The following is a 13,325-nucleotide window of genomic DNA, read 5'->3' as shown; positions in this document are numbered from 1 at the left end:
AACCTCAGCGGTGAAGGGGTTATTATTATACTTTATAAGGATCAGAAGATGTTATCAATCAGGTTTTGTGTATATCACTGTGTATACTGTTTTATGAAAGTTGAAAAAATCTTTGAATCATATATGTTATGAAAAGACAAGATCAGCTTTAGATGTCTCTAATGAAAAAGTGGAGGCAAAGGAAAACTCCAAACTACTGCATACAAAATGTAGAATATGAGAAATACTGCATATTTTATTGTACTTTTCTGCCCAATATCTAATTTGAAGTATAACTAAAAACATATGCCCCACAGCTAAATACCTGTACAGATTGTATGGGTTTTTTCTTATTTCTATTTTATTTTAGAACTGTTTACTTGTTTAGAAGTGTGTAATTTTTAGATTTGCTGCAATTAATCTGAATGATGAAGTGACTTTAGCAATGCAGAGCTGAAAAGTAGCTTGTACAAGTGAGTGCCCTTAAAAATCTTGTCATGCCAGTAATTTCTAGTCACAGCCCTAAAAACCTGGCATATGTTGCAAACACTGCTGGGATAGCGGCTGTTAACTCAATGTTTTTTTAGAGAGAAGGAATAATTTGGCATCTTTGCCCTAATATCAAAATACCTTATGATAGATCTGGCTCTAGCGTTATTTCATTTGTACGTAGACCACCTCTCTGCAGGGGATCGCTACGTCTTGGGGCATATCTTGATAGCCACTAAAGCTGCTATAGCACAATTGTGGAAATCTGAGAATATTCCTTCCTTAGCGATTATACAAAATAAGATTCATAAACATTTCATTTTCGAAACAGCGGAGGCTAAATATTCTTCCTCAGCTAACTCTATCCACTTGAAATGGTTAAGCTGGTCCGACTATAGGGGGAGAGAAGGTAGGCTAACCGTCTATAGTTCTCCAATCGATTTGTCTGTGCTTTGCCCCACCTAGACTGTCCTCCTCAAGGATGTTGTGATAACAGAAATAAATAAATAAATAAAAAATATCTGGTATGTCTCTTCTCTGTGCTTTCTCTTCTTCCGGTTTCGGAACGCCCAATGTAACGAATCGTTTATTCATCCAACTGTGTGTTGTGTGTACGTTGATTATTGTAACCATTCTGGACTACCCCTATGTTTCCCTTATCTCTTTTTTCTGTTCCCCATTTCTGTGTGAAAACTCTTCAATAAAAATTTAATGTTTAAAAAAAAAAAAACCTTATGATGGACATGCTTCAATGTACAAATGTCAAGGTTTTTTAATGTGATGCCATTGTACCTATTTTTGTAGTAGAGCCCCAATTTTACCCAATAGAGAATTTTACTGCAAATCAAGACTATAACATTAGTGTAATATGATATAGGTTTGGGACTATGGAACCATCCACAGGAGAAACAAACGTTACAAAATGCCCTTTAACATTAAACAAGTGTTAATCCCAACCTCAGTCCTCAAGGCACACTAACAGTCCAGGTTTTATTAATATCCATGCTTGAGCACAGATGGTTACATCAAAATAGCTAAAGTACTAAGTAATTAACCTGTGTCAAGTATGGATATTCTTTAACCCAGTACTGCTAGTGTGCCTTGATGACCATGGTTGGGAGCCCCTGTTCTACACTAACATGCTTTGGAGGAGGACGCTCAAGAAATAGCACATGAGCAGGCTAATACATCTGTTCATTGTGCCCTGCATTGTGTTATTATGCCCTGCAATAGCATTCTTTACCCACAGGTTATGCTGCCCAATCTATATACATTGTAGGCATACCTCAACAGAAAAGTCTTTGTGAACAGGTAGATGAACATAATTGTCATATGGTGAATAACGTAACGTGTTGGTAATAATGACACCAGTTATATCACCAGAGTGTCATGAAGTTAGCATATTAGATGCTATAATACGGCACACACCGTTCACTTTACACATGTCACATTTAATATACAGGAGCTTTTTCAAACTGCAATTAAGTGGCATTTGCTACACACTTTTGAGACGTTCCCTGTGGATTATAAGCAAATTGCTAAGAAATGCAAATAGGACAGATAAATTGCGATTACACTTTTGAAATACCCCATTTGCTAATGTGTGATTTCACAAGTATTAAATCACTCATGAAAATCTTATCTTCTACTCAACTATTAAAGCTACTAGACTGTTTTCTTTTTCTTGTGTCCTAATAATTTATATTGGAAATTATGTGTTACTTTTATTATGTAGTACAATTTTATACTTCTGTAATTAGTGTAATTTTTATTAAAGCATAAAGGTATTTACAGTATATACATGCAGTAGATGCCTACATTGTTTGGTAAACATTAGTCTACTGTACTTACAGCATGTTCTTATAGAACCAGATGTGGCATACTTGCCTACTAATTCCTTCCCAGCTTGTGAGTTGTTGAGTCAAGATAGGAAAAGAGGAGTTGGTTTGGACTTGACAATGCATTTCATATCAGCCAAGTGGGTGGGGCAGTCAAATAGTCAAATACCACCACCAGTATACACTGACTGGAATGGATGTGTTGATGCAAAAAGCTTGATCATGGCCCTGCTACTGCATTTGGGGGAGATATCATACCTTCCAAAGAAGACAAATGGAGAAGTTTCCTTTAATAACCAATCAGCTTCTAGCTATTATGTATCGAATACATTCTATAAAATTATAGCTATAAGCTGTTTGGTTGTTAGCGGCAACTTCTCCACCTGTCCTCTTTAGAAAGTTTGATACATCTCCCCAGTGGTATCTTCTCACCACACTATATGCTGCAGGTAACAGCCCTTTAGGGGAATTTACTGTTACCTAACACGGGAGCCTATCAGACATGCCAGGTGATCAGGCCACTATACATTAGGGCTAAACATTTCCATATACAGTATTTCACCAACAGGCAAAATTTAGGAATGTCTCAAAACATTATTCTGCCATATTACTACAGGGCAAGTAAGGGCAACAGCTAAACATGTCTGCACACTGCACCATTAAATAAGATGTACTAGCACCTAAATATTGTATTATTATTATTATTATTATTATTGATTTATTGATTTATTTAAATATCGTATTATTATTTAATTATTTGACAAGTAACTCTCTAAAATAAATTGCACACAAACAGTAGTAATACCGGCAAGCAAGGAAAACACAGTTGTTGCAGGTTTTCTTTGAAATGCACTTTTGGATTAAATTAGTAGACAACTGGTACCAACTACTATTACCCACATGTCCAGTTCCACTAGCATTAACGTTTCTAGTAAGTGCAGAATTTAAACTTTTAGTAAGACAAGTAATTTAAAAATAGCACCCTGCTAAGAGCATGCAGAAGAGGAAGTTCCTGGCTACTAAAGCATTTCAATCCTCAATTCAAGTACATCATTCTTAGGCACTATTATTGGTCTGTGAATGACTCCCTCCGCCATGTGGTTAGCAGTAGCATATAGTGCACACGGTGACAGGGCCTGTGTTTGGGAAAAGCAAGCAATGGTTCACATCTAAAAGCGCTGTTGTATGAAGGCCATTGGCTTATGATATGCCGATATTGAGGATCTATTGCTGTTTGCTTTTTAAAAGAACAGTCAATTTTTGTAGATTTTTGTTTCTACTGTAATGTACAGAAATGACCCAAAGTGGCATTTTACCAACTAAAACTCCAAGACAATTGTTTTTTAGTTATTTGCATAGCTGTGTAAGCATAAATACAGATTTTATGTACTTAGTGCATATATATACATGACGACTTATTGTAGATGGTTTGCTATCGATTTAGGATGCTGTGTCACAGCATTGTATTCAAAAGGGACACTGCTGTGACAGTTCTATATAATAAACATGTTTGTAAATGTATGTTTAATAATGTGTTGCACATAAACAGAAATATTTACGGTTGTACTGCTGGCTTTTATTGCTCTCCATTTGGGGAATACAACTGTTACACATGTAGGGTTTTTTTCCTAAAGACTAAAATCCTCTGCAAACAATACACAGTCCTATCAGAGCTGAACCAACTCAGAGTGGTTAGTGCTGAACTATCAAGCTCTATAGAGGCAAAAATATTGCATGATCTACACTCACAAAGAATACAGATGACATGTTAAAAAGAGCTAGGTCTTTTTTCAACACCCCTGAGCTGTAGGCCCCATGATAATGAGTTATATTTGGACCCTTGGTGTGGCTACTTTGCCACCTTAGAGTGCGCAGTATAATGTTAAAGAGCCCATAAGAAACCTGACCATTATACACTGCTCAAAAAAATAAAGGGAACACTAAAATAACACATCCTAGATCTGAATGAATGAAATATTCTTATTAAATACTTTGTTCTTTACATAGTTGAATGTGCTGACAACAAAATCACACAAAAATTATCAATGGAAATCAAATTTATTAACCCATGGAGGTCTGGATTTGGAGTCACACTCAAAATTAAAGTAGAAAAACACACTACAGGCTGATCCAACTTTGATGTAATGTCCTTAAAACAAGTCAAAATGATGCTCAGTAGTGTGTGTGGCCTCCACGTGCCTGTATGACCTCCCTACAACGCCTGTGCATGCTCCTGATGAGGTGGCGGATGGTCTCCTGAGGGATCTCCTCCTAGACCTGGACTACAGCATCCGCCAACTCCTGGACAGTCTGTGGTGCAACGTGGCGTGGCGTTGGTGGATGGAGCAAGACATGATGTCCCAGATGTGCTCAATTGGATTCAGGTCTGGGGAACGGGCGGGCCAGTCCGTAGCATCAATGCCTTCGTCTTGCTGGAACTGCTGACACACTCCAGCCACATGAGGTCTAGCATTGTCTTGCATTAGGAGGAACCCAGGGCCAACTGCACCAGCATATGGTCTCACAAGGGGTCTGAGGATCTCATCTCGGTACCTAATGGCAGTCAGGCTACCTCTGGCGAGCACATGGAGGCCTGTGCGGCACCCCAAAGAAATGCCACCCCACACCATTACTGACCCACTGCCAAACCAGTCATGCTGGAGGATGTTGCAGGCAGCAGATCGTTCTCCTTGGTGTCTCCAGACTCTGTCATGTCTGTCACATGTGCTCAGTGAGAACCTGCTTTCATCTGTGTAGAGCACAGGGCGCCAGTGGCGAATTTGCCAATCTTGGTGTTCTCTGGCAAATGCCAAACGTCCTGCACAGTGTTGGGCTGTAAGCACAACCCCCACCTGTGGACGTCGGGCCCTCATACCACCCTAATGGAGTCTGTTTCTGATCATTTCAGTAGACACATGCACATTTGTGGCTTGCTGGAGGTCATTTTGCAGGGCTCTGACAGTGCTCCTCCTGTTCCTCCTTGCACAAAGGCGGAGGTAGCGGTCCTGCTGCTGGGTTGTTGCCCTCCTACGGCCTCCTCCACGTCTCCTGATGTTCTGGACTGTCTCCTGGTAGCGCCTCCATGCTCTGGACACTACGCTGACAGACACAGCAAACCTTCTTGCCATAGCTCGCATTGATGTGCCATCCTGGATGAGCTGCACTACCTGAGCCACTTGTGTGGGTTGTAGACTCCGTCTCATGCTACCACTAGAGTGAAAGCACTGCCAGCTTTCAAAAGTGACCAAAACATCAGCCAGAAAGCATAGGAGCTGAGAAGTGGTCTGTGGTCACCACCTGCAGAACAACTCCTTTATTGGGGGTGTCTTGCTAATTGTCTATAATTCCCACCTGTTGTCTATTACATTTGCACAACAGCATGTGAAATTGATTGTCAATCAGTGTTGCTTCCTAAGTGGACAGCTTGATTTCACAGAAGTGTGATTGACTTGGAGTTACATTGTGTTGTTTAAGTGCTCCCTTTATTTTTTTGAGCAGTGTATATATATATATATATATATATATACAGTGTATGTATATATATATATATATATATATATGTAGTATATATTCGGATCGGCATTCTCCATATAAGTTCAATGGTGCTCCGGTGCCATCTGGAACATGCATGCAGAAGTTTTCAATGAAACAATCAGCGGCACTCAGAGACTGCAATAGCCAGGAATAAAGTGCAAGTGCTTTTAATCCATATAAACAAAAATAGGTGGTCCAACGTTTCGGGGCGCGGACGCCCCTTTGTCAAGGTGAACAAATGCAGAGTGAATAAAAAACAATTTGGTGTTACCTTTATGGTGTAGAAGACCCGGGAGGCGGGAGTAACAGCAGTGTCCGGGGGAGCGTGGCGCTTCCGTCCCGGTGAGTGTGATGTACAGGCGCCTCAGTCACATGGTACAGGTGCGTCACTGGATTCCGACGGTACCAAGGCAACCAGGCACGCTGTTGCCATGGTTACCCGGCGCTCCGTGGCTTCCTGCTCGCGGAGGTCCTGTGACGAGGCTGTGAAAGAAAATAGATAAACATAATAAAAGAAGCATATAGAACACATGAGCAGGCATTTAAGTCATTGCCTCTGATTCATATATAATACTATAAATATAATGTTACTAGGGAACAATGCCTACTTCAGCGACGTGTATTAGTGCAGTTGGATACAAGAGCCACAGTGGACTGGCATCTGGCTAGCTACTAGAGGGGGCAAGGGAGTTAATTCAATGTGGCATAAGGGATAACTAGAAGAGGATGGTATAGTGTCCAGATATGTCTCTGCCAGGCAGCCAAATAAAACAGTTTAAAAGATGCTTCATTGTATTCTATCATTGAGTCCGCTGGGTCGCACAGTGTTTAATTTGCTTCTCTTTGGAGCAGGGTGCCTGCCCTGTCACCTCCTCGCAGGTTGCTGGGAATGTGATCAATGATTTGAAAACGGAGGTCATTAAGAGAGTGTTGTTTTTCAACATAGTGTCTTGCCACGGGTTGTTCAGATTTCTTTTTTGCCAACGCAGCCTTCACAGCAGATCTATGTAGTGCAAAACGTTCCCTGGCATTACGTATAGTTTTGCCTACATATTGATATTTGCAAGGGCAGGTTATAAGATAAATGATGAAGGTGGTTGTGCAAGTAAGCACGTGCCGTATCTTATATGATCTGCCAGTAGAGCTAGAGGTGAAAGTGGATCCTGGGTTCGACTATGTCGAAAAACAACACTCTCTTAATGACCTCCGTTTTCAAATCATTGATCACATTCCCAGCAGCCTGCGAGGAGGTGACAGGGCAGGCACCCTGCTCCAAAGAGAAGCAAGCTGGATATTCAAATTAAACACCGTGCAACCCAGCGGACTCAATGATAGAATACAATGGAGCATCTTTTAAACTGTTCTATTTGGCCGCCTGGCAGAGACATATCTGGACACTATACCATCCTCTTCTAGTTATCCCTTATGCCACATTGAATTAACTCCCTTGCCCCCTCTAGTAGCTAGCCAGATGCCAGTCCACTGTGGTTCTTGTATCCAACTGCACTAATACACGTCGCTGAAGTAGGCATTGTTCCCTAGTAACATTGTATTTATAGTATTATATATGAATCAGAGGCAATTACTTAAATGCCTGCTCATGTGTTCTATATGCTTCTTTTATTATGTTTATCTATTTTCTTTCACAGCCTCGTCACAGGACCTCCGCGAGCAGGAAGCCACGGAGCGCCAGGTAACCATGGCAACAGCATGCCTGGTTGCCTTGGTACCGTCGGAATCCAGTGACGCGCCTGTACCATGTGACTGAGGCGCCTGTACGTCACACTCACCGGGACGGAAGCGCCACGCTCCCCCGGACACTGCTGTTACTCCCGCCTCCCGGGTCTTCTACACCATAAAGGTAACACCAAATTGTTTTTTATTCACTCTGCATTTGTTCACCTTGACAAAGGGGCGTCCGCGCCCTGAAACGTTGGACCACCCATTTTTGTTTATATGGATTAAAAGCACTTGCACTTTATTCCTGGCTATTGCAGTCTCTGAGTGCCGCTGATTGTTTCATTGAAAACTTCTATATATATATATATAATTAAAAGCCACTCAGCAAATCACAAGTGGTGTCCCATGCTAGCTACTTGTGATTGACTAGTGAGTGTTGGGAGTTGGGAACTCCCTGCTTTGACCACAATTCAATACTCTGCAATTGATGTGAGGAAAAAACAATTACTATGATTACTATGATATGATACATTCTTTTCTATGCAAATTCATTTAGGGGTATATGCAGTTAGGCTGAATCCCATTGAAATGAATGAGCCATAGAAATTAAAGGGCCATAGACATGATAATGAAAATGACATCACATTGCTGGTTAAGCTACTTCTATTAATCCGCAATGGATATGTACGCAATGCACTCCTGTAGAGATTAATGGACTTTTTGAAGTGTGGTGAAATAATTTGAAGGCATTGAAATGGAACATGCAGCATCCAAAAAATGCACATAGATGGAAGCAAGTGGGTATGGACCCATATATTAGAAAGGGTTTTATTTTTACATGCATTTGCATGGTTTCCACTTTCGTCAAAACCAATGAGTGACCAGCACAATGCATCAACTCTGCATGGGAGGAGAAATAATGGCATTTAATCACAGATCACTAAATAGTATTAGTAAATATATCATACTGAATGAACACAGAAACAGAACAAGGTTCCCTGCTTTGGGATATAGGCCCTCATTCCGAGTTGTTCACTCGCTAGCTACTTTTAGCAGCATTGCACACGCTAGGCCGCTGCCCTCTGGGAGTGTATCTTAGCATAGCAGAATTGCTAACGAAAGATTAGCAATTCTGCTATTAATAGCAGAATTGCTAACGAAAGATTAGCAGTTCTGCTATTAAGTATTTCCTTGCAGTTTCTGAGTAGCTCCAGACCTACTCCTAGATTGCGATCACCTCAGTCCGTTTAGTTCCTGGTTTGACGTCACAAACACGCCCTGCGTCCTGCCAGCCACTCCTCCGTTTCTCCAGCCACTCCTGCATTTTTACCTGGCACGCCTGCGTTTTTTAGCACACTCCCTGAAAACGGCCAGTTTCCGCCCAGAAACACCCACTTCCTGTCAATCATTCTCCGATCAGCAGAGCGATTGAAAAGCTTTGTTCGCCCATGAGTAAAATAGCATAGTTTTGTGTAAAACTGCTTAGCGCGTGCGCCCTGCTGTGCATACGCATGCGCAGAACTGCCGGATTTTAGCCTATTAGTAATTCTGCTAAAATTAGCAGCGAGCGAACAACTCGGAATGAGGGCCAATATTTCTACTAAATAGTTGGAATGTGCCTCATACTAATCAAAGCAAAATGTGGCTTAAAACTGAATACAATATTAAATTATATACTGTTTTTATTTATTTATTTATTTATTTAAGCAACTTGTAACAGTTATAATAGCCTCTTGTTTTATATTGTGATATAATAATAATAATAATAATAATAATAATAATTATTATTATTATTTTAAATAATAAAAAGCAAAATACTAATAATAATTATAATACTAGTAAACCCTTAAATATTGTCTAATTTAAATCAATTACTTCTCTTTATTCCTAATGTTTAACTGTATTATCCAACAGGTACACATGATAGGGATTTAAGAGAAGTTGTTAATTAAATTATGGTATCAAATTTAATAGTGTTCAGTGAATAAAATCAAGTTATATATAATGTTAATATTATAGTTGCTCGGCTTGTGTAGCTGTTAACTCCCATTTCCAATAAAGAAAATTTAATTATCGCTGTAAAATTTACAAGTCTGTTTTATTGTTCATTTTATATTTGCGTTAAATAAAGTCTTGTCAGTGTTAAAAGAAGAGGTATTAGTGTGCTGTGTACTTTAAGGTCCCTATTTTTACTGCACACAACTGAATTTACAACTCCTATTTTAGCTGTTAGAAGTCATACATACAAGGAATTTGTGTGATATATAGCAAGCGTAAAAAGTACATCATCTCTGACATTTGTTAGAATGGAAAGCAGTAATGCAAATATTAATCAGGCCTTTCTTTATAATGACAGAAAACAATCTAGCTAAGTTTATTGTACATAGAGGTTTTAATGTAAATCATTACTGTTGATGGGTAATGGATGCAGCCTACAGTATCTAATGTTGGGGATATAGTCCCTACAGAAATTACACATAATAAAATATCTTATTTTTGTGGGGGGTTTTAATGTTCATTGAGTGCTTCCTAATCTATATTACACATATGGAGATGTGTATCTTGGTTCTTTAATTTTCACTTGATGGCATCTGACTAAAGCATAACAATTGTTGCAAAAACATTTACTGAAAAAGTAATAACACAAGATACTTACCTTAATGGCAAATACCTTAGGTCTAACCACTCCATAATCCTAAATCTCTTTTGTAGTCTAACTGTAACAACCTCCATGGAATAAGCATAAAAACCTGCTTCCTAAACCTAGTTTAGGTATACCTAATCGGAAGACTATTGCAGCCTAATGCTGTTCTACACTCCACCTAACCTTAACCCTCCCAGTCTTACCTCATTCAGCTGACCAGGGGGAAGTAGTGCATTGCAAGTGCACAAGGATCAGGTGCCCAGTGATGGTGAAAAGAACAGTGGTCATGAACAATTGTAGTTATTCCTATAGCTATTCATCTGCCTATTGTATATCTTGAGCAGCTGTATCTAAGAGCAGTTTTCTTGTAAGGAGTTATCCACTTAATATTAAATGACTACAATAAAGTGGATTCTTTCCATTTGCAAAATAAACTAAATAAACTGTACAGTATTTAAAATGCTGAAACTGACAAAAAAGATGACATAAAACACTATCAATTTAATGAATGCCGTCAATAAATCATGCTTAAGTCTGAAGAAATGAGATCATACTGACAATCTCAAAAAGACATTATAATGGCAGTATGGGAAGTGCAGCATGTTTTTTTTTTGTGACTGGCAAAGAAAAAAAGAAAAAAGAAAAAACCCTGAAAAGACAAGTGAGGTTAAAATGGCACAAAAAGGGTTAAGCAGTATAATTAGCACCATACAGTGTACATCTCCATTGTGACACTCACCTGTGCACCACTTAGTCCCAAGGGAAAATCTTGATGCTGCTAATAATTTCTGATGCTTATCAGGCTTGGATAACATTAACAATATCTATATCTACACAGTATATATATATATATATATATATATATATATATATAGAAAGTGGGGTAGACCTAACAATAGCGCTAAATGAAGAGCTCAACCTCAAGACGTACTCCCTGTTAGATGGAGTACAGAAGTAAAAATGCAGAGAAAGGGGTGGTGTCTAAGGGAGCTGAACCCAATGATATCTTCCAGAATTTGACCACAAATCACTTTAAAATAATTTTTTTATATATTTATATAAAAGTATTCAACAATCACAGTGAATAACAAATGACTGACATAATCAAAATGCAGACATCAGATATGGACACCATATATTGCGAATAATTGGTAAGTCCAATGTGGTTTTCTTAATTATTGCATATCCGATGTTCTTATATCCAAACCAGAAACCCTGATTTCTGTGGTCAAATTCTGGAATATATCATTGGGTTCTGCTCCCTTAGACACCACCCCTTTCTCTGCATATATATATATATATATATATATATATATATATATAATATGGGATGCAGTTATATTACCGGCGCTCGGGTTCCCAGCGGGCAGCATGCCGACGCTGGGATCCCGAATGCTAAAAATGCAGGCATTTGGAATGCTGACCCACAGGGTCTACTCCCACTCGTGGGCGTCCATGACACGCATAGAGTGGCAATAGAACCTGTGGTGAGCCCAGCGAGCAAGAGGCTTTGTTGCGCTCACCCATCCCCATCTGCATTCTGCTGCTGGGCTCCTGGTGTCGGCATGCTGACTGCCGGAATCCTGGCAGCCGGTATAACATACCCAACCCTGATATATATAGTATCTGATCTGTCACACAGTATATTTTAGGTCTAATAACATCTAATTACCATGTTCTGAACCCACAGCTACAGTATCTATGTGAGATTCATGGCTCGATAGTATATCATCGCCACGCTCTTCAAAGAGAACATTGACAGCTGTCATGAACTAGAATCTACATAGCTACTGTACTTCAGTAATATTCATGGCTATCTCTCAGAGAGAAGACATGCACAGCTATTGTGGAGTTCATTCATCTGGGTTTATCCACAATACTCAAAGCCATCTCTCCCAGTGTCGACATGAACAACCATCTTTATTGTCCAGGGAAGAGCATATGAAAGTCACGGAGCATCTGACTCTTATCTGTGAGCCACAGCATGGAGATAGCAAACAGAGAGGCCCCAAGGGAGTGGAGAGTGAGGTAAAATAGATTTCAAATTTGAAGAGGAGAGAAAGAGTTGGTAAGCCAGTTGAGGTGTATAGAAAAGAGAATTATACAAACAAGGAGAAAGTATGGTGGTGGAAAAGGAGAAAAAAAGGACAGAAAGAAAATAATATGGTAGTCACATTTTATTATGTGTTTTATTTCCTTTATTTGAGTTTATGCATTGTTAAATACTTGAATTCCAAATTCAAAAGTCTGACTTTTGCACAGTGCATACAGGCCTCTGTGTCCTGCTGAGAAATATTTGACCTCTCTCCTAACTCACATTTCACTAAATGGGTCTCCAGAACTTAGGTATAATGACACAGGCCCGGTCATGGTGCAGAAGGTCAGCCACAACCACTGGCTACTTACTGGCTAAGCATTATGGGAGATTTACTTCACTTACAGCTGGAGATTCTATGCAACCTTTACCTTAAATAACTGGCCCTCTTCAGTCCATCACTAATTGCGGAGGCATTAACAGCCTGATTGTACACAATAATATATATTGTAATACTGTGTACCTCTATGTCCATTGCAAGGGTTAATAAACAATTAATAAACAAAACTCTTTCTATTATGTTGTAGCTGTTTTTCTTTAATACTGTATTGTCAATATATTATTCTACTCCAAAGATGTGCTATGATAGTCTTGGTACTTCTTTCATCAGTATAGCTGTCACTCTCTCTGCTTTTCTGTATTTCCACCATTTATAACATCAACCCTGTTTTTAACTGACAATCCTTTGACAACAGCTATATCTGAGCACATTTGTCTTCTGTTTTGTCTTCCTGCTCCCTTACTTACTTTCACTACTCGACTCCCCCCCCTCCCCCCTCCCCATCACTTTCATAGTACCGTGCTCATTGTGTTTATCTGGTTTGCTCTAGGTTAATTATAGTGTTCTACTGTAGGTACCAATCTGTCTTCCAGTCTACCACTCATTTTGCCTTTCTCTCACTATATCTCATGCTCATCTCTCCTTTCTTCTCTTTCCTCTAATTCTTTCTTGATTTTTCAGTCATGTGCTCTCCCATTAAAGTCTAATTAACATAATTTGCATAATGCTTGCTCATTATTATGTTCAGAGGAGTCAGGTGACAAGGAAAGCAAGATAATAGGGAGG

The 13,325-nt window shown here is 39.4% G+C and overlaps 1 protein-coding gene across 18 annotated transcripts in view; it reads right to left on the bottom strand.

The window, feature by feature from the left end:
• Positions 1–13,325, bottom strand: part of NRXN2 (neurexin 2) — a 1,320,144-nt gene that overhangs the window by 838,006 nt on the left and 468,813 nt on the right. The window lies entirely within an intron of this gene.

Source organism: Pseudophryne corroboree, chromosome 11, assembly GCF_028390025.1.
Source record: "Pseudophryne corroboree isolate aPseCor3 chromosome 11, aPseCor3.hap2, whole genome shotgun sequence".
NCBI classification, from domain to species: domain Eukaryota; kingdom Metazoa; phylum Chordata; class Amphibia; order Anura; family Myobatrachidae; genus Pseudophryne; species Pseudophryne corroboree.
This window is presented reverse-complemented; position numbering and strand designations above follow the sequence as displayed.